The sequence below is a fragment of the Chiloscyllium plagiosum genome, unplaced genomic scaffold (assembly GCF_037043375.1).
Source record: "Chiloscyllium plagiosum isolate Xiang-an unplaced genomic scaffold, Cpla_swu_hap1 HiC_scaffold_13, whole genome shotgun sequence".
Classification (NCBI taxonomy): domain Eukaryota; kingdom Metazoa; phylum Chordata; class Chondrichthyes; order Orectolobiformes; family Hemiscylliidae; genus Chiloscyllium; species Chiloscyllium plagiosum.
The window spans coordinates 73,114,606-73,139,416 of record NW_028270151.1 but is presented as its reverse complement, the minus strand read 5'-3'; positions in this window follow the sequence as shown (position 1 = coordinate 73,139,416).

Below are 24,811 nucleotides of genomic sequence, written 5' to 3'. Positions count from 1 at the left end.
AATATGTGTTGATCTCTGTTAAATATACACAGATGTAGTATCTCAAACCTGGAAATCTCAGGAGTGTGTCCATGCCAGATTTCGGAACTTGAGGCGGCCGGTTCAGGCTGGGCCAAGTCAATCAGGCTAAGTCAGTTCAAGTAGAGTCCAAGGGTCACTGCCAAGATGTGCAGCTCCTAGCAGGAGAAGCCAGTTTTCTCACTCATTTAATATGCATTAAAATTTATGTGTGGTAGCTAATCAGTACATCTGATTTTTGGACACATCCAATTTTCACTTGGCAAATTCGAGACATTCTATTGGATTCTCCTGTTACCTTGATGGATGAGTGTTCATCAAAATAAAGGGGAAAACAAAAACAATTTATAATCTAGGTTGATCTCATCTCATGTATGACATTAAAACAAGTCTCAATTGAAGTCAGTGTTGGAGGGACAGATGGAGATATTAGCATTGTTCCATTCCATCTCTCCTGAAGACACTGGACATTTCTTCTTCAATGTTGAAATTGCTTGATGACAAAGACTTCTCCAATTGAATCTGATCAATGTTATTGTGTCATATATATTGGGATCTGGCTTACAACCAGTGACTCTGGCTTTCATAAAAAAATGGAGAATGAAATGCGTGTTCTTATCATTTCTTCATTGGCACAAAGTCATATCTTCCAGGCCCAGCTTGAAATAATGTGTTCAGAAAGCAATGTCTTTGCATTTACTGAAATAAAACTCATTTAATTTTAAGCAGCAAGCTCCCAGCTTGGACGGCATCCTCCAGCAGGAAATTATTGAGGCAGGAAATAGCATGCAGCTGCAACTATTAGAGATTGGAACTGTTTTTAAAAGGCTCCTTATTACTTCCTGGCACAAATCTAGAAACGGATGGGCCAGAGTGCAAAGCAACTTCACCTCATGATGCTACTTTGGAAATGCAATTGCGAGAATTGCGGATAAAGTGAATTGCTTTGTTGAAGACCCAAGAATCTCCACAATAGCATGATAAATTTGCTTTGAATTAGGTGATGGTCAGTGTAGTACTAAAACATGGGAGCAGGTGAAAAAGTAGTTTAGCCAGCTGAGGAAGTGGTGCAGTGGTAGTGTCATTACCTTTGGGCCAGAGAGCATGGGTTCAAGTCCCCTCTACTCAAAAGGTGCATTATTACATCTCTGAAAAGTTAATTAAAATATTAGGAGGTCTGCCAATTAAGGTTAGACAGTATTTAATTGTTGAGTTGACGTTAAGGACATAAGTCCTTCATAATGTCGACTCTCCTGCTCCTCGCATGCTGCTTGACCTGCTGTTCTTTTCCAGCACCACATGTTTTGACTCTGATCTCTAGTATTTGCGGACCTCACTTTCTGCCAGTATTTAATTGTACAAAGTAGACAGGCAAATTATGATTACTACAAAGAGTTTGTACTCAAGCCATGACTAAGGCAATATGCGAAGGAGTCACAAAACAGATGCTTTCAAACTTTATTTGCATGTGCATGTAATAGCAAGGCACATTTTCATAACTCCAGTTCAAACTGTTATCATGCTTACCACTTGACAAAGCTAGCCCACACATCGCATTTACAAGATCGTGCTACCTGCATGATCCATCTTCACTTACCCACACACAAGCTGCGATGATCCTGAATAGTTACATTTCACTGTTAATGTGCGCTTCTCCTTGATGAAGGCAGTGTCTAACAGAATAGAGGAGCACCATCTGACTTTATAACCTTTCAGCCAGTTTTGATGAACTGTGCTCAATGTATTGATGCCCATGAATATAGAATGATTAAGCCTGAATGGAACTAGAACTCTTCTAGAAATTCAGGTTAATTACAATTATTTCTCTGTTGCAATTCTTCCATTGTTACACATTTCTATTTCAGAAAAGTGTCCTATATGAAATTACATTTGACTGCTGTTTGAACAATTGTAGCCATCATCCTAAATTTCATTGCTCATCTATAGTCATGGAGTCCGACAGCACGGAGATGGGCCTTCGGTCCAAACTGGTCCATACGGACCAAAATGTCTATTCACGCTAATCCCATTTCCCCGCACTTGGCCCATATTATTCTAAACCTTTCCTATCCATGTATTTATCCAAATGCCTTTTAAGTGTTATCTGTTAATGTATCTGCCTCAACCACCTCTGCTGGCTGCCCATTCCATATGCGTACCACCCTTTGTGCAAAGAAAACATTGCCTCTCAGGTTCCCATTTATTCTTTCCCCTTTTACCTTAAACAGATGCCCTCCAGTCCTCAATTCCCCAATCCTGAGAAAAAGACTGAGAACATTCACCGTAACCATGCCTATCATACTCTTAGGCACTTCTATAAGATCCCCCCTCAGTCTCTTACACTCTACAGAAAAATGTCCTAGTTTGTCTAACTTCTCCCTCTCTCTAAGTCATTGTAAATTTCTTCTGCATTCTTTCCAGTTTGGTCACCTTGCTGTAGGAAGGATGTTATCAATGTCCTGACAACTGCAACATAACTTCCCAACTTCTATACTCAATGCCCTGACTGATGAAGGCGAGTGTGCCAAAAGCCTTCTACATTGCCCTGTCTACCTGTGACTCCACTTTCAGAGATCTGTGAACCTGAACTCCAAACTGTTCTAATAGAAGACCCTAAGATCTGCTCACAAGAGTCAGTGGTAACCAATGAGTTGGCACCTTTGTGTTTGCTCCGTGATAAATGTAAGCACAGATATAACAGGTCAATTTGCAGAGGATTCCCTTTGTTTAGCATTGCAGATGAGTGAGAAGGGACAGGAACTTTCCTCAGTAGGAAAACACGGTGATTAAGGCTTCATAAAGCCTGTCTTGTTAATATGGTGTTCATAAACCAACATTTCTTGCTGTAATAGAGTGTGCCATTCTTCTCACAATATCCAGTGCTAATTATGGGAAAATGCACAACTGTTGTTTGTTCATTAAGATTAATGGATTTGAAATCCAGCGCTATCTGAAACTTCAGTACTCCTCATCCCAGTCCAATTATTTTGTATGAATTAGGAAACAGATGCTAGATGGTTCAAGTTTATGGAAGTTGGAGGATGAGAAGTTGATCTAAAGGGGAGTAGAGCAGTTGAGTGTGGAGGTAAGAAATGCATAGTTGGGAGTATTAGTGTTGGATGAACTGATGAGGCAGCAACAGAGAGTTGGAAATAAACACTCTTGCTGTTAGAGCAGGTAAATGTTCAGAAACATATTTCAGGGCCAAATAGGATAGCAAGGTTATGAGCATTTGGGTTCAGCTTCAGGTAGTAAGCAGGGAGAGGAAAGCTCCAATGATTAGGACATAACAAGCATGACAGAAATCAAAATCACTGGATCAATTTGGTCTTTCCAGTATTTAGCTGGAGGGAATTTCTGCTCAGCCAGGACAGGTTATCAGACAACTAGGCAAATCAGCTCTCATCCTCTTGGACAAGATGTGTATGTTTATGAGATCTGTGTATATTATACGGCTGTGACTAATCACATCTGACTCTGACGTCAGCAAGAGAAAAGACACCAGTCTAGAATAAGCATGAAATGAGAGAGATCTTTGACATTACACTAGGGATCCATATTTGATAATCTACTATACAAAAATGTAAATAAATTACTACTGCAGTACTTAAAAAGTTGGAGAGCCTGACTTGATGAAAAGGAGCAAGCAGCCTCAGGGATAATGTGTGTGCAGGCACCTGTAGCTTGAAATACTCCAGATTGAGGTAACATCATGGAGGTGGCTGTGTTGGCTTAAAGCACAAACTAAAACAAAATATAAACAAAGTTTGTTGTTTTATTTCTCCCTCCACCTGTTACGTACTTCCACGGCAAAATTTCTTTTTTGATAAGTTCCGCCTTGTATTTTGTCCTCAACACTCCCTCCTCTTAAGCTTTAGTTTAAATTCTACATACGGTTCCTCTTTTCTACATCTTCATTATATTGAAAGCAAGATACAGAGTGTCTTCTGTTTTAATCCATTCTTCTGCAGAATGTCATATTGAATCAATTCCGAGCAATTCCACATCTTCACATCTTTCCACCATCGCAGACTTTTAAAAACCAAGTCATTTCTCTCTAAATTTTCAACCTTGCTAGTGTCTACTCTTTGGAAAAAAAATTAGTCTGGTAATTTTTCAACCAGTTCTCTTGCCGCCTGCTGGCAAAAACACTTTGCTCAATCAGCAGGAGGTTGATGAGCCAGATGCACAAAGGCACTTTTGAAAGGGGCTCTGTTCTATAAATAGATTATACAGTTGAGTCTTTTTTTGATCTCTGCTTCCTGTCACGTACAGTCTGTCTTTGATCTCTGCTCACTGCTTTAAACCAACTGAACCTAAACCTGCTATTGCTCACTAGAGTCCTTTTAAGGTGACTAGAAAATGAAGAAACACCATTAGGAAAATGCAACACTCCTTCAGAGTGGTATTTGAAGACTCTTTGAAGTGATTGAAATTTGCTATGGAGATAATGATGATGTAATGGATTAAGATCAGTGGATTTTATTTGTAAAAGCTCAGAATTTCATAAAACAAATTATCCTAAATCATTGAGTAAATGTTACATGGTCATTGTCAAATAACTTTTACGAGATTAATATTAACAGAAACCAAGTTCTTCTGCACCATCACAAAGACATCCTAAGATAGTAGAAACCCGTTATACAGAGATAGCACCCAACAGATTTGACCATAAAATGGATTCACCTGTATAGAGGTTATATTGCACAGATATAAGATCTTAACAAAGCAATTTGTTGGTTGGAATTGACATATTAGCTAGGATACAGTAAGTTAATTGATTTACATAATTTTCAAACTGAGTTACTAAAAGCTGTTTTCATCAAGAAAGGGGAGGAAAGATTGTAAACTTTAGAACCAATAACAGGAGTCAGTGACTTGATTGAGATTTCACCTTCTGAGTTTTGAATTTTCTTTGAGATCATTAGAACCTTGCAATTCCAGAGTGCACTTACATTTTTTTTATCGAGGGGAAACTTGCTTTTTGAAATTACTTTCTTATAACATTCTGGTTAAAGTCAGATTTATCAAGATTTGCGTATTGTACTTATTGAAGCCTTTGCTGTATGAAGAATGGAAAGGAACAATTTTCATGGTAGACATTAAAGGAATTGTATGTCGAAATACAATTGATGTACAGCACCAATTTTGTTAAGGTACTTCAGGAAGAAACTACAGGCTACAGAGAAACATGAATATGTCTTGTATTTTCTCTAGAGATGCATGCTACAAGTCCATCCAGCATTTGAGTGATAATGGAAGTCTCATCAAGCCAACACTCTCTCAAAAAATGTTCAATATTCTTGGCCATTATACTTCGTCCTTCTAAATGCCTTCTTCAATGATATGTTAGATGATAGAACAAAAGAATGGTGCATACCAAACTGGCTACACACTGAAATTGGTCTGTTGGTGGTTCTGAACCTCGTATTCATGTCCTTGTTGAAAGTTGCTCTGTAACATCATCTAACCTCACTATGATCTCAGCTCATCAACTGCTGAGACTATTGTTCATGTCTTCATTACATCTAGACTTGACTACCCGAATATATTCCTGGTTGGTCTCCCGCATATCCCCATGAGCTTCTGATCATCCAAAACTCTGATGCCTGAATCTAAATCTCACCACCCTTATTCCTCTCATCAACCCTGTGCTTGCTTTGTTCTGGTTCCCAGTCAAGCAAGGTCTTAATTTGAAACTTCTCATCTTTGTTTTCAAAGTTCTCTCAATATCAGCCCTCTCTATTTCTGCAATCTTTTTCACTCTCATAACTCATTGAAATATATGCATTTCTGTGATTCAGGCCTCTTGAACATCCTTGATTTTAATTGCTGAACCACTGGTGCCTATGCCTCCAGTTGTCATGGCCCTGAGCTCTGGAATCATTGTACCTTGCATTGCTACTTTAAGTCTAACTTCTCAAGACCTACCTCTTTGACCAAGCCATTATTTATCTAACAAAATATCTCCTTATTTGGGTCAGTGTCATACTTTGTTTCATTAATGTTGTATGAAGGATCTTGGGATTTTTAAAATATTAATGGTTGTGACGTGCCCTATTGCTTTAAAAAGAATTACTGCCTCATTTCACATATAATGATGCTGGTGGATATCATCGAATCATAGAATCCTGACTGGATATAGGCCATTTGGCCCAACAAGTCCATATCAACCCTCTGAAGAGTAATCCACCCAGACCCATTCCCCTACCCTCTTTCTCTACATTTACCCCTGACTAATGCACCTAACCTATACATCCCTGTACACTTTGGGCAATTTAGCATGGCCAATTCACCTAACCTGCATATCTTTGAATTGTGTGAGGAAACCGGAGCACACTGAGAAAACCCACGCAGACATGGGAAGAATGTGCATTCTCCACACAGACAGTTGCCTGAGGCTGGAATTGAACCCGGTCCCCTGGTGCTGTGAGACAGCACTGCGCGACCATTCCGCCCCACTTTAGGATATATTTAAGGATCTACTGCACTTCAGTTGCTGTCTTGTGTTACACGTTAATCAGTCAAATATAGTGATTAGTGGCTCTAAGAATGATATTGTAGTTCCACAGAATAAGACAGGGTTTTAGTGATTTTAGTTCCAAGGAATATCATCCTAATTATGGACTCGTGCACGCATTGGGTTGTGGTTGCACCAAATTTTGCAAAACAAGAAATGACATTAAGAGCAGTTATACTAACTACAGGCTGGATGGTTTAACGTCAGCGGTGGGTAAGGTCTCCAAACATTAATCAAGGGAAGAATTCAACCAGCACTTGAAGAGGTGAACGTTAATTAAGGAGAGCCAGAATGGATATCAAAAATAGTGATTGGACTTAAGAATTGAACAGAATTATTTTAATGATGCAACATAGAGGCTTGATGAAGGAAATGTAATGTATATTGTCCATATGGATGAAGATAAAAGGCTGGTTAATAAAATTGAGGCTTGTGTAATCAGAGGAAGCGTATCAGCTTGGATTTTAAAAACAAAAGGGGTGCTTATGGACAAAGTCGAGAGTGCAGCTCTGGAAAAGCACAGCAGGTCAGGCAGCATTGAGGAGTAGGAGAATCGATGTTCGGGCAAAAGCCCTTCATGGCTTATGGACAAAGAAGAATCAATTCAGTAAAAGGTTGTTTATCAAATTGGAGAGTGCATTTTGACAGAGGAATAACCCAGGGATTAGGACCAGGTACCCTGCTCTTCTGTATGCAAAGGAACCTGGATTATCCGAAGGACACAGGCAGGGAGTATTTTGGTCAGTTAACCGAATGCCGAATCACATTGTTTAGCCAAGCATTGGGACCTTGCGATCTTGCCGGATAATCCCGATATTTGGATAATCGAATGCTAGATAATCGATGTTCCTCTGTATACACATGATTTGGTTAATGGAACACTAAGTATAACTTCAAATTTTGTCAATGATATAGAATTTATATCAGAGGACCTGCAGCTTTATGTGCATCAATGTTTGAAAGTGGCAGGGAACAGAAGGTTCATAAGGTTGATTCCAGAGTTGAGAGTGTTGGCTGATGAGGAGAAATTGAGTAGACTGGAATTATACTCATTGGAATTTAGAAGAATGAGGGAGGATCTTATAGAAACATGCAAAATTCTGAAGGGAAGAGATAAGATAGAAGCAGGGAGATTGTTTCCTCTGGTGGACGAAACTAGAATAAGAGGGGCATAGTCTCAAAATAAGGGGGAGCAGGTTTAGGACGGAGTTGAAGAAGAAATTCTTCATCCAAAGGTTTGTGAATCAGTGGAATTCCCTGCCCAGTGAAGCAGTTGAGGCTACCTCATTGAATGTTTTCAAGACAAAGATAGATTTTTGAACAGTAAAGAAATTAAGGGTTATGGTGAGAGGGCGGGTAAGTGGAACTGAGTCCACAAAAAGATCAGCCATGATCCTATTGAATGTCAGAGCAGGCTCAAGGGGCCAGATGGCCTATTCCTGCTCCTGACATTGGACATTGTAAATGCTGGTATAAATAAAATTGCAGGGAAGTTATGCAATCATTAGAAAATTCTGTTTAGGCCTGTTGCAACAACAGAATCGTTCCTGGGTAAATGATTTTAGCCTACACCTTTAATTAGAAAAGGCTAGATTTATTCTCCTTGGAGCAGAGGAGATTTATGAAAGGTATAGAAGCTTATAAAAGGCCTAGAAAAGCTAAACAAAGAATAACTTCTGTTAGCTGATTGTACAAGGACCACGACACACATTTAACATTTTGGAAAAACATACAGGAGGAGGTGTGAGGAAGAACATTTTTGTGAAGTAAGCAATTAACAACCTGGAGGTCATTGCTTATAAGAGTGGTAGAAGCAGAGGCAATCAGTCATTTAAGAAAACAACTGATAGGCACATGAAGGAAATAAACTGGACAGGCTGCAGGAACAGATCAAGAGAATGGTACGGACTGGAATGATGCAACATGGACTCAGTGTAACAAATGGTCTCCATCTTAACCATAAAGCTCTACAAATCTCTGAGATAATTTTATCCAACCCTTAGCCATGAAATAGAAGAAAAATACGATAAGTTCTGCAATAGATACAATTCATGGCTTACCTATTTCACTTCCACTCTCCAGGTGCGACATCAATATCAGAGCTAGATTAGAGTGGTGCTGGAAAAGCACAGCAGGTCAGGCAGCATTCGAGGAGCAGGAAAATCGATGTTTTGAGCAAAAGCCCTTCATCAGGACTTCATCAATATCAGAGCTATTAAGGCTGAAATCTTCCTGCTCAATCAACACTGTCTACAGTGTTGTTCCATCCTATGTCCTATTCTGTGCTCTATTTCTGTTCACTCCATTTCTGCACCTTGCCTTCTTTACAAATCCATAACTTCTCCTTTTAGGCTGGAAATTTGGAACACTCTACCTCAGCCCACCTTGCCAACCAGTGTCTCACCCCAGCATCACTACCTCTCTCCACCGCCTTCAGATCCTCCTCAAAATCTGTCTGCTTGATATTACTCACACCACCCTGTTACTTCATTGCTTTCTTTCTGATAATTTTTCATGGTTTGTGAAGTGCTCTTTGTAATGTCGTTGTGCCCATTGAACCATTTGTTACAAACACAAGTTCTGAAATATTTCATTTCAACCTGCTTAATTCAATATCAAGAACTTCAGGTAAACTCAATAATATTAATTCTAAGGTTTAAATGAGATGCTGACATGAATTTTTAAAAATGAGAGAGAAAGGAACTTGGCAGAATTCACACCAATGCATTGGGACATAGATATCAGTCGAGAGTGTGGTGCTGGAAAAGCACAGCAGGTCAGGCAGCATCGGGGATTCCCAATGAAGGGCTTTTGCCCAAAACATCCATTTTCCTGCTCCTTGGAGGCTGCCTGACCTGCGGGCTTATCCAGCACCACACCCTCGATTCTAATCTCCAGCATCTGCGGTCCTCACTTTCGCCTGGAATATAGATATCAGGTTTATTTAACTCTAAAGTAATTTGAAATTTGGAACCGCCATTCAGACAAACAATCTCTCTCATTTACATCACTACAGCCATCAGCAGTTCAAATCAGTTAACCAAACTGATCTCATACCTTTGCCCATTAAGAGCAAACATATTAATTCCTTTCGATCTCTTGTTAGAAATCAGCATGTAAACCATAGAGTCATAGAGATGCACATCACGGAAACAGACTCTTCAGTCCAACTCATCCATGCCGACCAGATATCCAAAACCAATCTAGTTCCACCTGCCAGCACCTGGTCCATATCCCTCTAAACCCTTCGTATTCACATACCCATCCAGATGCATTTTTAAATGTTGCAATTGTACCAGCCTCCACCACATCCTCTGGCAGCTCCTTCCAAACACGAACCACCCTCTGCGTGAAAAAGTTGCCCCTTAGGTCTCTTTGATATCTTTCCCCTCTCACCCTAAACCTATGCCCTCTAGTTCTGGACTTCCCCACCCCAGGGAAGAGACTTTGTCTATTTATCCTATCCATGCCCCTCATGACTTTATAAACCTCTTTAAGGTCAACCCTCAGCCCCCGACACTCCAGGGAAAACAGCCCCAGCCTGTTCAGTCTCTCCCTATAACTCAAATGCTCCAACCTGGCAACAACCTTGTAAATCTTTTCTGAACCCTTTCAAGTTTCACAACATCCTTCATAGGAAGGAGACCAGATTTACACGCAACATTCCAAAAGTGCCCTAACCAATGTACAGCCTCCACATGACCTCCCAACTCCTGTACTCAATACTTTGCATTTATCTAAATTAAGCTCCATCTGCCACTTCTCAGCCCATTGGCCCATCTGATCAAGATACTGTTGTAATCTGAGGTAACCCTCTTTGCTGTCCACTACACCTCCAATTTTGGTGACATCTGCAAACTTACAAACTATACCTCTTATGCTCGCATCCAAATCATTTATATAAATGACAAAAAGTAGAGGGCCCAGCTCCAATCCTTATAGCACTCCATGGGTCACAAGCCTCCAGTCTGAAAAACAACCCTCCACCACCATCCTCTGTCTTCTACCTTTGAGCCAGTTCTGTGTCCAAATGACTTGTTCTCCCTGTATTCCAAGAAATCTAACTGTGCTAACCAGTTTCCCATGTGGAACCTTGTTGAATACCTTACTGAAGTCCATATAGATGACATCTACCGCTCTGCCCTCATCAATCCTCTGTGTTACTTCTTCAAAAAAACTCAATCAAGTTTGTGAGGCATGATTTCCCACACACAAAGCCATGTTGACTATCCCTAATCAGTCCTTGCCTTTCCAAATACATGTACATCCTGTTCCTCAGGATTCTCTCCAACAACTTGGCCACCACCGATGTCAGGCTTACTGGTCCCTGGCTTGTCCTTACCACCCTTCTTAAATAGTGGCATCACGTTAGCCAACCTCCAGTCTTCCAGCACCTCACCTGTGACTATCAAAGATACAGATGTCTCAGCAAGAGGCCCAGCAATCACTTCCCGAGCTACCCAAGGAGTTCGAGGGTACACCTGATCAGGTCCTGGGGATTTATCCACTTCTATGCATTTCAAGACATCCAGCACTTCCTCCTATGTAATATGAACATTTTTCACAATATCACCATCTATTTCCCTACATTCTATATCTTCCATGTCTTTTTCCCACAGTAAACACTGATGCACAATATTCATTTAAAATCTTCTCCGTCTCCTGTGGTTCCACACAAAGGCCACCTTGCTGATCTTTGAGGGGCCCTATTCTCTCCCTAGTTATCCTTTCGTCCTTAATGTATTTGTAAAAACTCTTTGGATTCTCTTTAACTCTATTTGTCAAAGCTATCTCATGTCCCCTTTTGCCCTCCTGATTTCCCTCTTAAGTATATATCTGACATATGCTTCCTTTTTTTTTAACCAAACCTTCAATTTCTTTAGTGATCCAGCATTCCTTACACCTACCAGCCTTTCCTTTCACCCTAACAGGAATATACTTTCTCTGGATTCTCGTTATCTCATTTCTGAAGGCTTCCCATTTTCCAGCCATCCCTTTACCTGCAAACATCTGCCACCAATCAGCTTTTGAAACTTCTTGCCTAAAACCGTCAAGACTAGCCTTCTCCAATTTAGAACTTCAACTTTTAGACTTTGGTCTACCTTTTCCATCACTATTTTAAAACTAATAGAATTATGCTCCCTGGCCCCAAAGTGCTCCCCCACTGACACCTCAGTCACCCGCCCTGCCTTATTTCCTAAGGGTAGGTCAAGTTTTGCACCTTCTCTCGTAGGTACACCCACATATTATCTCTATGACAATCATAGAGTCATAGAGATATACAGCATGGAAACTTGAATCAGGAAATTTTCTTGTACACACTTAACAAATTTTTCTCCCTCCAACCTCTTAACCCTCTGGCAGTCCCAGTCTATGTTTGGAAAGTTAAAATCCCCTACCATAACCACCCTATTATTCTTACAGATAATTGACATCTCCTTACAAGTTTGTTTCTCAATTTCCCTCTGACTATTAGGGGGTCTGTTATACAATCCCAATAAGGTGATCATCCCTTTCTTATTTCTCAGTTCCACCCAAATAACTTCCCTGGATGTATTTCCAGGAATATTCTCCCTCAGCACAGTTGTAATGCTGTCCTTTATCAAAAACACCACACCCCCTCCTCTCTTGCCTCCCTTTCTGTCCTTCCTGTAGTATTTGTATCTTGGAATATTAAGCTGCCAGTCCTGCCCATCCCTTAGTCATGTTGCTGTAATTGCTATGATATCCCAGTCCCATGTTCCTAACCATGCCCTGAATTCATCTGCCTTCCCTGTTAGGCTTCTTGCATTGAAATAAATGTAGTTTAATTTATCAGTCCTACCTTGTTCTCAGCTTTGTCCCTGCCTGCCCTGACTGTTTGACTTGCTTCTTTTGTCAACCATAGCAGTCTCAGATTGATCTCTTTCCTCACTATCTCCCTGGGTCCCACCTCCCACTTTAATAGTTTAAATCCTCCTGAGCAGCTTTAGCAAATTTCCCTGCCAGTATATTAGTCCCCTTCTAATTCAGGTGCAATCTGTCCTTCTTGTACATGTCACTTCTTTCCCAGAAGGGATTCCAATGATCCAAAAATGTGAATCCTTCTCCCATACACCAGCTCCTCAGCTATGCATTCATCTGCTCTATCCTCCTATTCCTACCCTCACTAGCTCACAGCACTGGGAATAATCTAGATATTACTACTCTCAAGGATCTCCTTTTTAAATTCCTCCCCAAGTCTCTATATTCTCCTTTCAGAATCTCATCCTTTTGCGTTCCTATACCACTTGTTCCCTCTCCCCCTTGAAAACATTCTGCACCCGCTCTGAGACCTCCTTTACCCTGGCACCGGGGAGGCAGCCCATCATTGTGATTTTTCGCTGCTAGCCACAGAAACGTCTGTCTGTGCCTTGGACTAGAGAATCCCTAACACAATTGATCTCTTGGAACCCAACGTACACTTCATTGCATTAGAGCCAGCCTCGATACCAGAAACCTGGCTGTTCGTGCTACATTCCCCTGAGAATTCATCATTCTTACATTTTTGAAAACAGCATATTTGTTTGAAATGGGAATAGCCACAGAAGACTCCTGCACTACCTGCCTACCTCTCTAACCTTTCCTGGAGTTAACCCATCTATGTGATTGTATCTGTAACTTTTTTTCCTTTCCTTTCACTGCCATCTTTCACATTCCATTGCTCTTGTAAATTCCTCATTGCTTCTAACTGTCTCCAACTGATCCATTTGATCTGAGAAGATTCACAACTGACAGCATTTATTGTAGATATAATCCTCAGTAACATGTAAACTCTCCCTGAACTGCCACATCTGACAAGAAGAGCATATGACTCTACTAAGGGCCATTTTTGCTTCTTCCGATCTACAGACCATCTTATTCCTCTAACAAAATGCTGCTCCAAGTAACTTAATACTTATGGCTTATATTTTTAAATTTAATCAAGAGACATATCTCAATAAAACATATAATCAAGAAAGAACCCACTCTACATGTTAGTGCAGATTTTCTGTAGGCCACACTTAAAAATATTCACTTCTCTGTTTCTGTGCTGTGACTTCTATCCATATATTTGTGACATCCAGTTAGTGCTGTAATTAAATACATTGAGGGAAATTATTTGGCTGTAAAATGTTTTGATAAATGTAACATAAAGAAAGCTATTATTGTAACATGATGTGACTATCCTCCCCCCTCCCCCCAAAAATAGTCCCTCAGGTCAAAGAGAAATTGCAGAAAGCAGATCAATGTTTTCACATTTACTCATTCGCATGTACTATTTTGTTTGATACTTGCCTGAAAATAAACAAAACATAGAAATGACTATAGAAAATGTAGAGCAGTAGGGGAATGAGTCCGGGTGGGTTACTGTTCAAAGGGTCGGTGTGGACTTGTTGGGTTGAAGGGTCTGTTTCTGCACTTTGGGATTCTGTGATACTAAATCAATGGAGTTAGAAATTCAACACATCAAGTTCACTGTGTTTTAATAATAATCATTTGCTTGAAGCAGTCTCAGAAGCAGGAAGTTTCTGAACAATCAAGAGTGATTGTGTTGAAAGCAAAAGATGGCACTGAGAAGAGGAAAATAATGAAGAGAGCTTGCAGGATGGGTCACATGCAAGTAACGTGATGGTGGTGTCAACTGAGCTTGATCCATTCACTGGGTGAATTCACATGTGCTGCTACGCACTGACTATCTTTCTGAGCCTTAGTCAAATATAGAACTTATTGTTACAAGTAAGCTATTTATTTGTTTTCTGACTCCATTGAATACACCAATGCTATTGACTTTGCTCCTTTGGAAGTGAATAAGGGTTCAACTTGTAATTGGAATGCATTGCGTTATGTAACATATCCATTTCTATCTTTTTCAGCCATTGATTTCTTTGAAATCTGAGCCTTTTTTTTCAAATCTCCTTTCATTCCCATTTCATAACTTACCCTTTAGACTCGCTATCATATTCTAAGGCTAGAGAATGAGAAATTTACTTTTTACTGCAGCTTATTAACCCCAGAAGAATGCCATTGGATCACTGAGAGTGGCTTAGTTCAGTCCTAATTTCCATTCAAACACAGCCCTATTTTCATATTTGGTCTCAACTCAATTTCCAAACTGGCATTTAAGTGGCACTTCTTTAAAAATGTCATGAACAGCTATGTAAATGCCCACAAGAATTTGAACGCTGACTTGTGGGGGTGGGGGAATAGAAGGGCATGAGCCAGTTGCAAAATTGAATCTCAACCTGTGCTCTTATTGCTGATCACATGACAGATTGAATGCAGATTTGCTGAATTCCTTCAGATGAGAGTTGTACTCGTCCTCCTGAGGCAGAAGTCAACTCGTGCAGAAAGTAAGTACTATGTAACACCTGCAAAGATCAGAGCAGTTTTGTGTACTTGTTTCCACCACCTGAGGGAGTTGGAAAGGAACTCTCCACATCTTCTACTCACAAATTACCTTGTGTTCCATCTCTCCCTGAATTAACAGGCAAGTTGGTAAGTTTATGAATTGTGATGGCAGTTGGGCATGACAGGTTTGAAGAAACAGAAATTATTTTTCTGACTCTCATTATTTTCCCTACATTTATAACATGAAACTGAAACAATTCATCTCTGATATAGATACGATCTTTTTCTGTCTCCATTATAATATTGACTGTCCATTTAGTCATAGACAGTTTACGGACACTTCCTTAATATAACCATTGTTCTAATTCACCCAGAGATCCAAATTTCTGCATTTGGATCTTTCAGTTAAAATCAGTGAGTTTGAAAGAATAGACTGGATGAAAGGATCAATCTTGTACAGTTCAGAAGTTATGACCAGATGAGTTATTTTGGTCCATGATATCATTTACTTTAGAGTGTGATACATGGTTAGTGAATATTATATGGGGAGAGGAGAGATGTAGAGTCCACTCTTGATAGACGGTATATGAATAAAGATTTTCTCTCTCCTTCAAGAGTTAATCCTACAAGTGATAATTAGGCCATTGCAATTTTTAAAAATATTTTTAATTCAATTGTATTCTTATCTATATTTTTGTAAATTTAACTTCCAAATAGTTGACAAGTAGGAGGTCTTGCAGCTCAGTGGTAGCATCCCTCCTTCCGGACTAGAAGTTTCAGGTTCAAGTCACACTTCAAGAATTGATCACCTTTGAAAAGAATATACAATAAATTAATTGTCAATCTCTAAATCCTTCTGATATACCAATGGCAGGCAGTAGGAGTAGGTGAGTTTTCTAGTCAGTCAGACCCATGTGGTAGCTGCCCTGCAACAGCCTCTTACATTAAAAGTCTCCATCTGTGGGTTTGCCATAAGTGAAAAGCATTGTCATATTGTGCAACTAACACACCCATATGGCTCATGGCAGTCTCTAAAACATTTTCTGCAGAGAAAGACAATAGGCTGAGAAGGTGTAGAGCTCATATCACACTATATTTGTAATATCATTTGCCAGTGAAAAGTAACATTATTTTTTCCAAGCTTCTCAAAGAGGATGAATTTGATTAAGTTCATGATGAAGAAAGGGAAAGGGTGGATGCGAACCAACACGTTAGCAAAATTAAAGCATGTTGGAGTAATGGGACACCATCTGCATAAACAGAAAATTAGCCAAATTACAGTGATAACAGAGAATGTGGTGAACATTTCATTTTCCAGAGTGGATGGAGGCATGCAGTGATCAGAATTAGGAACACTGCTTATTTAGGTAGTCAATAATGGCCTGGACTTGGGTATATGGCATATAATTTAGTGTTTGCAGAAAAGATGAAACCAGGAAATGTGATGAACATTGAGAAGAATTGCAACAGATTTCAAGGGAATGCTGATCGATAAAATGGGCTGACCCATAGCAGATGAAATTAAGTATGGAAAAGAGAATGCTAAATCATTTGCTACGTGGAATGACAAGAGCAAATATAAACCAAATTTCGATTTGAGTTAATTTATTGTTGTCACATGCACCTAAGAGCAGTGAAAAGTTCTGTTTTGCGTGCAGTACAGGCAGATCATAACATGAAAGGACATACAGATCATGGGCTGATTGAACAGAGCGAGGCACACAGCTGCACAGGAGGCATGCAAAAGCAAGATCAACATTAGGTTTGATATTTGAGAGGTCCATTCAGTCTAATAGCAGCAGGGAAGTAGTACTTGAACCTGTTGGTACATATGTTTAAGCTTTTGTATCTTCTGCCTGATGGAAGGAATTGGAAGAGATTATGACCAGGTTGAAAGTGTCTTTGATGGTGTTGGCTGCCGTTCTGCAACAATGAGAGATGTAGATTGAGTCAATGAATGGAAGGTTGGCTTGCATTATGGTCTGGCCTGTGTTGATAACGTTATGTAGTTTCTTGTGGTCCTGGACAGAGAAGTTGCCACACCAAGCTGTGATGCACCTAGATAGAATGCTTTCTATGGTGCATCTGTAAAGGTTGGTGAGGGTCATTATGGGCATGCTGAATTTCCTTAGCCTTCTGAGGAAGAAGAGGCATTGTTGTGTTTCCTTGACTAACTCATCTATGTCGGACGACCAGGTCAGATTGTTGGTTATTGTCACTTTTGACCCTCAGCTCCGTTGATGTAGAAAGGGGTGTGTCTTCCTTGTTTCTTCCTGAATTCGATGATCAGCTCTTTAGTTTTGCCAAGTTTGAGAGAGAGATTGATATCTTTGCACCACGACATCAAGCATTCTATTTTCTTCTTGTATTCTGTCTCACCATTATTTGATATCCAAATAACACAATTTTAAAGACAATGCAAGAACTAAGATTCAAGATCTGAATATTTGCTGTTGCAGGACAATTTCGGACAGTTGTTAAAAAAAATATGTGCAAGATTTTTGGTTTAGATATCAAGAACTACAGTATTAAAGCATTAAGTTGTATTGAAATGAGGAAATGTTATTTAGGTTCTCGCTGGAGTATTGTGATCAATTTTGGCTATCACACTTGAGGGAAGCTATCCAGGCCTTTGAGAGAACTCAGAAGAATTTTATGAGATTGCAAGCTGGCATGAGAAATGTATGTTACATGAAGAGACTTGAGAAACAGCAGTTTTTCTCCTTGGAACCAGAAGAAGGCAAATGGGAAATTTAAGAAAGGTATTCAAAATCTTGAAGAGTTTGATAAAATAGTTAAGGAGAAACTATTTCCAGTGAATAGAGAGTTAAAGTAATTCATCAAAGAAGCAGAGGAGATGTGAGGGAGAAAAATAGTGAAGTGAAATTTGGAAACCACTGTCTGGATGGATAGTGGAGCCATAATTTTCAATGAGGAATTGGATAAAGGATTGATGAGAAAAGATTTACAGGGTTACGAGGAAATCATGGGGGAGGTGGCAATAACTTGAGGTGTAATTCATTAATTCCATCAATAGCATGAACATTTGACCTAATTGTATAAATTTAGCCAAATTTCAATATTAATGATCCTGCATGAATTTGTTGGGATCAACCCCTTCCTGCTCAGATTGTAATTTAATTGTAAGTTTGGATGGGAGAGCAAAGTTTGTAGAAATTAGGTGAAAATACTTCGTATTCTATTTTTTAATCCAATATGTTCCATTTTCACTCAAATTCAGGAACATAACAGGCCGGCAAATTGGTCCCTGTGGTGCTATAAAACCTGAAAATGTAACCAAAAGTGATCACACTTGCACCTCTTACCATGAACATTGTATATTTGGTTACAAATGTAGAATAATGAGAAGGTTATGTTGAATTAATTGATTGCATTTGGGCTGGCTCTGAGGGCTTTACCCTTGGCTATAGTATTCTGATTTTGTTTTTTTTTAATTCAGGCTTCAGCTCCTTTTTGCATAATTCTGTTCTTTTGATTGGTTACACACAAATTGACGATTGAACCCCAAGCACTTTCTGCTGAGTCTGTGTCAACGGGGAAGCATGATAAGCTAACTGATAAATTAAAGTGAATAAATGAATAAATGAAAGAAATCCATCATAAAATGTATCTTCACAGTCCTGCGATTTGCCTTTCACAGCCTGATTTATTTCTGAATAATTCTGGGAGCTAAAATACAATGATCTCATTTCTGCTCCAGTTCCAACATGTAGGTGTTTTGTGATTCTTTTCCCAGCCAATGCAGCAAATTAGGTATCGAACGAAATCAGAAAGAGTTACCTAAATAGACAGCTGACTGAGTCATTCACTCCCAAAGACATTGCTTTTAAAAAGCACGAATTTCATTGTAAGCCTTTGTGTAACATCCTTTTTATTTCCTTCAATTTTCTTAATGATGGATTCTCAGTTGATTTGATTTATTTCTAGCTGTCGTGATGCATTTCACACCTTGACTTATTGCTCACATTTGTTACCAGGATGGGACATGTGCTGAGTGCAGGGAAGCAGGGGTATCATCAATGTGTGGAATAGCAATTGCTTCAGCACACATATGTTTGCTCCTCCCTCACCCGAGATATCATTTCACCTTTGCATCCCAGAAATGAGTTTACTTGCAGGAATGAAGCTGCCCATGTCATCCAGAAGAAAATGTTAAAATTCTGTTCAAGGAGAATTTGTTGATTTTAGACTACATGTTAACTTAAAACCATTGAAAAAGGAATGTCGCCTTGGCCATTACAGATGAATGTATTTAAAAGGAATGGGAGCTCCTAGTAAAAACCACACTTCAAGTGCTTGATGCAGGCCTGGTCACCATATATAAAGGCACTAAAGCTAATGCCATTTCAGCATTAACTATTTCAGAACCACTGACTTATGCCACAAATATCACAGGCCTTTGCTTCATTTTGTATGTGTAATCTAATTGCGTCTTTATTCCATTTCAGGTTTTAATTTTGAGATTCCACTAATAATCACATTGTTTCCTTCAGACACATGTATAACAAGACTGCAACAATATAAAAATGTTGGCTGTGTCAGCACATCCCTGGGTAGACGGTATGAATATGCATAAGAGGAGGTATGCGGTCTGGTGGGATGCAGATGGTGGCTTACACTCTGCTGACAGGTTTCACTGTACAATCTCTCACAAAACCTTGGCGTAAAACCATTCTCTGAGGTGGAGTTATTTAATAACAAAAGAAAATTTAAGCCTTGAGGTGTGAGTTTAGATTACAGTAAAAAAAAAGATAGACAAGCTAATCTTGCATGCAAGATGCATGTATAAGTTGTTCACATAAAGCTCTCATCTTGCAGCTACTATGTTTCTAGGCCTGAGGTTTTCTTTATATAAATGGCAAATAAATAAGAATTATGAATTGAATCTTTTTTCACATATCAGACGTCAGTGTACGTTATTGACAAGATGCAGCACAGCAACTCACCAGGGATCCTTCTACTGTGTCTTTCAAACCAACAAACTCTCTCACCTAGCAGGACAAGGGCAGCAGATGCATTGGAACACCTACAAGATCCTCTTCAAGCTGCACAACATCCTAGCTAAGAACTATACCTCCATTCTGCTACTGTGACTGAAGCCAAAATCCTGAAACTTCCTTCCTACCAACGTTTTGAGTGTACCTATTCTCTCAAGATTGCAATGGTTCAAAATCATGAGGGACATGGATAGGGTGAATACCCAAGAACTTTTCCCCGGGGTGGGGGAGTCCAAAACTAGAAGGCATAGGTTTAAGTTGAGAGAGGAAAGATTTAAAATGGACCTAAAGGACAACTTTTTCATGCAGAGGGTGGTGCGTGTGTGGAATGAGTTATCAGAGGAAGTGATGGAGGTTAGTACAACTGCAACACTTAAAAGTTAAAAATCACATGACACCAGGTTATAGTCCAACAGGTTTATTTGAAAGGACAAGCTTTTGGATCGCTGCTCCTTTGTCAGGTAGTTACCTGACGAAGGAGCAATGCTCCGAGATCTTGTACTTTCAAATTACATGGTGTTGTGTGATTTTCCACCCCAGTCCAATACCACCAACTCAAAAACATTTGAAAGGCATCTGGCTGGTTGCATGAACAGGAAGGGTTTAGAGAGATATGGGCCAAATGCTGGCAAATGGGACTAAATTAATTTAGGATATCTGATCGGCATGAATGAGTTGGACCAAAGCGTCTGTTTTCATGCAGTACGTCCCTATGACTCTATAAGAAGGCATCTTTTGAAAGGAAATATGTGCACATCTTTGGGGCGGCATGGTGGCACAGTGGTTAGCACTGCTGCCTCACAGCACCAGAGACCCGGTTCAATTCCCACCTCAGGTGACTCTCTGTGTGGAGTTCTCCCCGTGTCTGCGTGGGTTTCCTCCGGGTGCTCCGGTTTCCTCCCACAATCCAAAAATGTGCAGGTTAGGTGAATTGGCCAAGTTAAATTGCCCGTAGTGTTAGGTGAAGGGGTAAATGTAGGGGAATGGGTCTGGGTGGGTTGCGCTTCGGCGGGTCGGTGTGGACTTGTTGGGCCGTAGGGCTTGTTTCCACACTAAGTAATCTAATCTTATTCAACAAGACATAACACAATAGGATTTATTGTTGGATTGGTATTGAAATAAATGAACACGATTATACATTCTATGTAGAAGTCGTTATTTGTTAAAAACATAGAGTACAATTTACAGTTACAGCTAATTATCTATACAATCTCCTGTTAGCATGTGTCTTGCTGGACTGCTTATGGCTGTTGGTCATTTGGTTTACATTCTGGTCCTTAGTTTAATAGTATATCAAACTTGTAAAACAGCACAGCTCTTGAAACACCAACTCAAAATCCCCTTTTATCGAAGATTCACAGAGTGGAAATATGTAGGTGAAGGTCTGAAACATTAGCCAGGTTATGAAGTTTCAGTTTCTCAACAATTCTGTCAAAGTCAGATACATCAAGGGTTCCTTTTGATCTGAAAAGTTGGTAAATAGTTCTGCAGCAAATTTGAACCAAGGGACTCAGAATCACATGAGGGTGTAGGGGTTCTTTGCATTGCTGTGGTTGGTGCATATTCTAGGCCTGCATATTCTCCGTGTCATTTCTGTAACTGGTGATCCCTTGGCATTATAGTATCCTGTGCCAGACAGCATAATCTCTCAATGTGTACATCTCCTTGATTAGGTGTGACAACATGTCAGAGTGAAGAGTTTTAGATGAAAACCCTTGTTTGCCTTGAAAACACAAACCTAGATCATCTTTTACGGTCAAAAGTATCTTAATGTGTCTGGCAGCTGATTTATCATCTTAGCCCATGATTACATGACAACTTTAATCATGCTTTCAGTTAGAGATCGTTAGATGTTTCATTTTGAAATCAGTTGTACTCATGCTGTACATAATTCATTTGATCAACTTTAAACCTATCTTCCACCTCAATGTCCACATTGTCAACTTGTTTATCGAGTGGAATTTCTGCTTTCTTATTTGGGTTTGGCAATCTGCTTAATGAGTCCAAGTTGACTATTTTGGCAGCAGATTCGTTGGATACATTGAATTCTCACTAGAAGTTGTAATAGTTTAGGTGGAGAACTACAATAGTCTGTGCCAAATCATTTCCAATGGCTTGTGAGCTGTTTCCATGCTGAAATGCTTACCAAACAGATATGTGTGGTGTCCTCTGATACTGGATAATCACACAAGTATTTCGCATACTATGTTTGAATAATTGCATTTTGGATCCAAATGCAACTTGTTTACCTCATGCAGGATGCACATTTCAAGACCATTGAGATGTACTCAGTTCTAGGATTGTTACAGTCAGAAAGTGATGGAGGTTTATGCTACCAAAGAAGGCCCTTCGGCCTATTAGCCCACACCAGTCACAAATAACCTCATAATTAATCTAATCCAATTTTCAAGCAATTGGCCTATAGCTTAATATGCCTTAGCACCACAAGTGTACATCTATATGTATCCTAAATGTTATGAGGGTTTCTGGTCGACCACCCTTAAAGGCAATTAGTTCCAGATTCCCTCCACCCTCTGAACGAAAACATGTTTCATTGCATCATCTCTAAACCTTTGGCCCCTGACCTTAAACCTGTGCCCACTTATCATTGAGCCTGCCATAAGGGGGAAACTTGTCTTCCTCTCTATCCATCTATACCCCCCCTATAATTTTATGCATCTCAGTCAGACTCCCGCCACCCCCCCCCCCCCCCCCCCCCGCCCCTTCCCCAGCCTCAGCCTCTTCTAGTGCAAGGATCCCTCTCTTCATAACCAAAACCAGGCAGCAATCTAATACATCTCTTTTGCATCCTCTCCAATACAATCACATTACTCCGATAATGTGGATTCTAGAACTGCACACAATACTCTCGCTGTGCCTAATCAACATTTTATAAAGTTCCAGACTATTCTCCTTGCACTTAAACTCCATGTCTCAGCTAATAAAGACAAGAATCTCATTTGCCTTCTAAACCACTTTATCTATCTGTCCTGCTACCTCAATGGGACTGGTAAATATACGCACCAATGTCATAGAGTCATAGAGACGTACAGCATGGAAACAGATCCTTTAGTCCAACATGTCCATGCCGACCAGATATCCCAACCCAATCTAGTCCCACCTGCCAGCACCCGGCCCATATCCCTCCAAAACCTTCCTATTCATATACCCATCCGAATGCCTCTTAAATGTTGCAATTATACCAGCCTCCACCACATCCTCTGGTAGCTCATTCCATAGATGTACGACCCTCTGTGTGAAAAAGTTGCCCCTTAGGTCTCATTTTTATATATTTCCCCTCTCACCCTAAACCTATGCCCTCTAGTTCTGGACTCCCCGACCCCATGTCACTCTGATCTTTGGAGCTTCCCAGGATCTTAACATTCAACATGTATTTTTTTGCCTTGTTTTTTTGTTCCAGATTCAGTTCCATTTGCCACTGATCAGCCCAACTGACCATCCCGTTTACATTGTCCACACTATTTACCAACCCACCAAACAAAAAAATCCTCAAACTTATTGATCACCCCTCCTACATTCAAGTCTAAATTGTTTACATACACCACAAACAGCAAGGATCCTAACATTGAAACATTCATCCCTGCAGAAGGTCAGAGATGTCTTCTATCCTGGTCACTGTAAAATATTAAGCTTCTGGCCATACTTATTTGCATGATTCAGAAGCATGATGTTTTTGCCATATGTAAGGTATGTCTCTCCTTAAGAGTTCTCTTTGTGAAGATACTATGTTAGAAAGAAATTAGTATGTTTGGTGCGACAACAATAAAAAAAATACAAATCAAATTGCAGGTCATCTTTATCTTGTACATCTGCCTTATATCTCTGATTTTGCCTGAGTCAGAATGGATTCTACAACTTAAATAAGGTCACCTAGCATTCTTCATCTGACACCTTTTGCTATTGAAGATGATTCCTTCACAATGTGTTATTATCATTAGTGAGTGTAGATTTCAGTATGCCTTTCACTGATTTTGCCCATCATCACAATATATAAGACATGAGACTAAATGGTTTATTTCTGCTCTATCAAATGTGGTACACAATTCGATGAGATAATAGCTAATCTGATAATCCCCAATTCCATTTTCCTGCCTTTTCTCAAAATTTCATTTTCTCCATTCCCTTAATGATTAAAATATTTTCTCAACATTTAATATACTCAATGATCAGGTCTCTGTTATATAGAATTCCACAGATTCACTAATCTCCTAAGGAGGAAATTCCTCCTCATTCTAGTCTTAAATGGGCAATCCCTTACTCTGAGTTTATGTGCTCTGATCCTAGACTCTCCTATAAGTGCAAATCACCATTAGTGCACACACCTGTAACACATTCATTGGAAACAATATCTTATAACTGATTTCTAAAGGTTGTGATTTCCCCAAATTATTTTGCCAAGTATTTGTATGAACAATAGCCACAGCTAAGGTGCCAGAAGACTGGAGGTTGGCTAACATAGTGCCACTATTTAGGAAGGGTGGAAAGGAAAAGCCAGGGATCTATAAACTGGTTAGCCTGACATTGGTGGTGGGCAATTTGTTGAAGGGAATCCTGAGGAACAGGATTTATATATATTTGCAAAGGCAAAGACTGATTGGGAATAGTCAGCATGGCTGTTTGCGTGGGAAATCATGCCTCACAAACTTGATTAAGTTTTTTGAAGAAATAATAAAGAAGATTAATGATGGAAGAGCGGTAGATGTGATCTATAAGTCATTCAACTAGGTTCCTCATGGTAGACTGGCTACCAAAGTTGAATCTCATGGAATACAGGGAAAACTAGCCATTTGGACACAGAACTGGCTCTAAGGTAGAAGACAGAGGGTGGTTGAGAAGGGTTCCTTTTCAGACTGGAGGCCTGTGACCAGTGTGTGCCACAAGGATT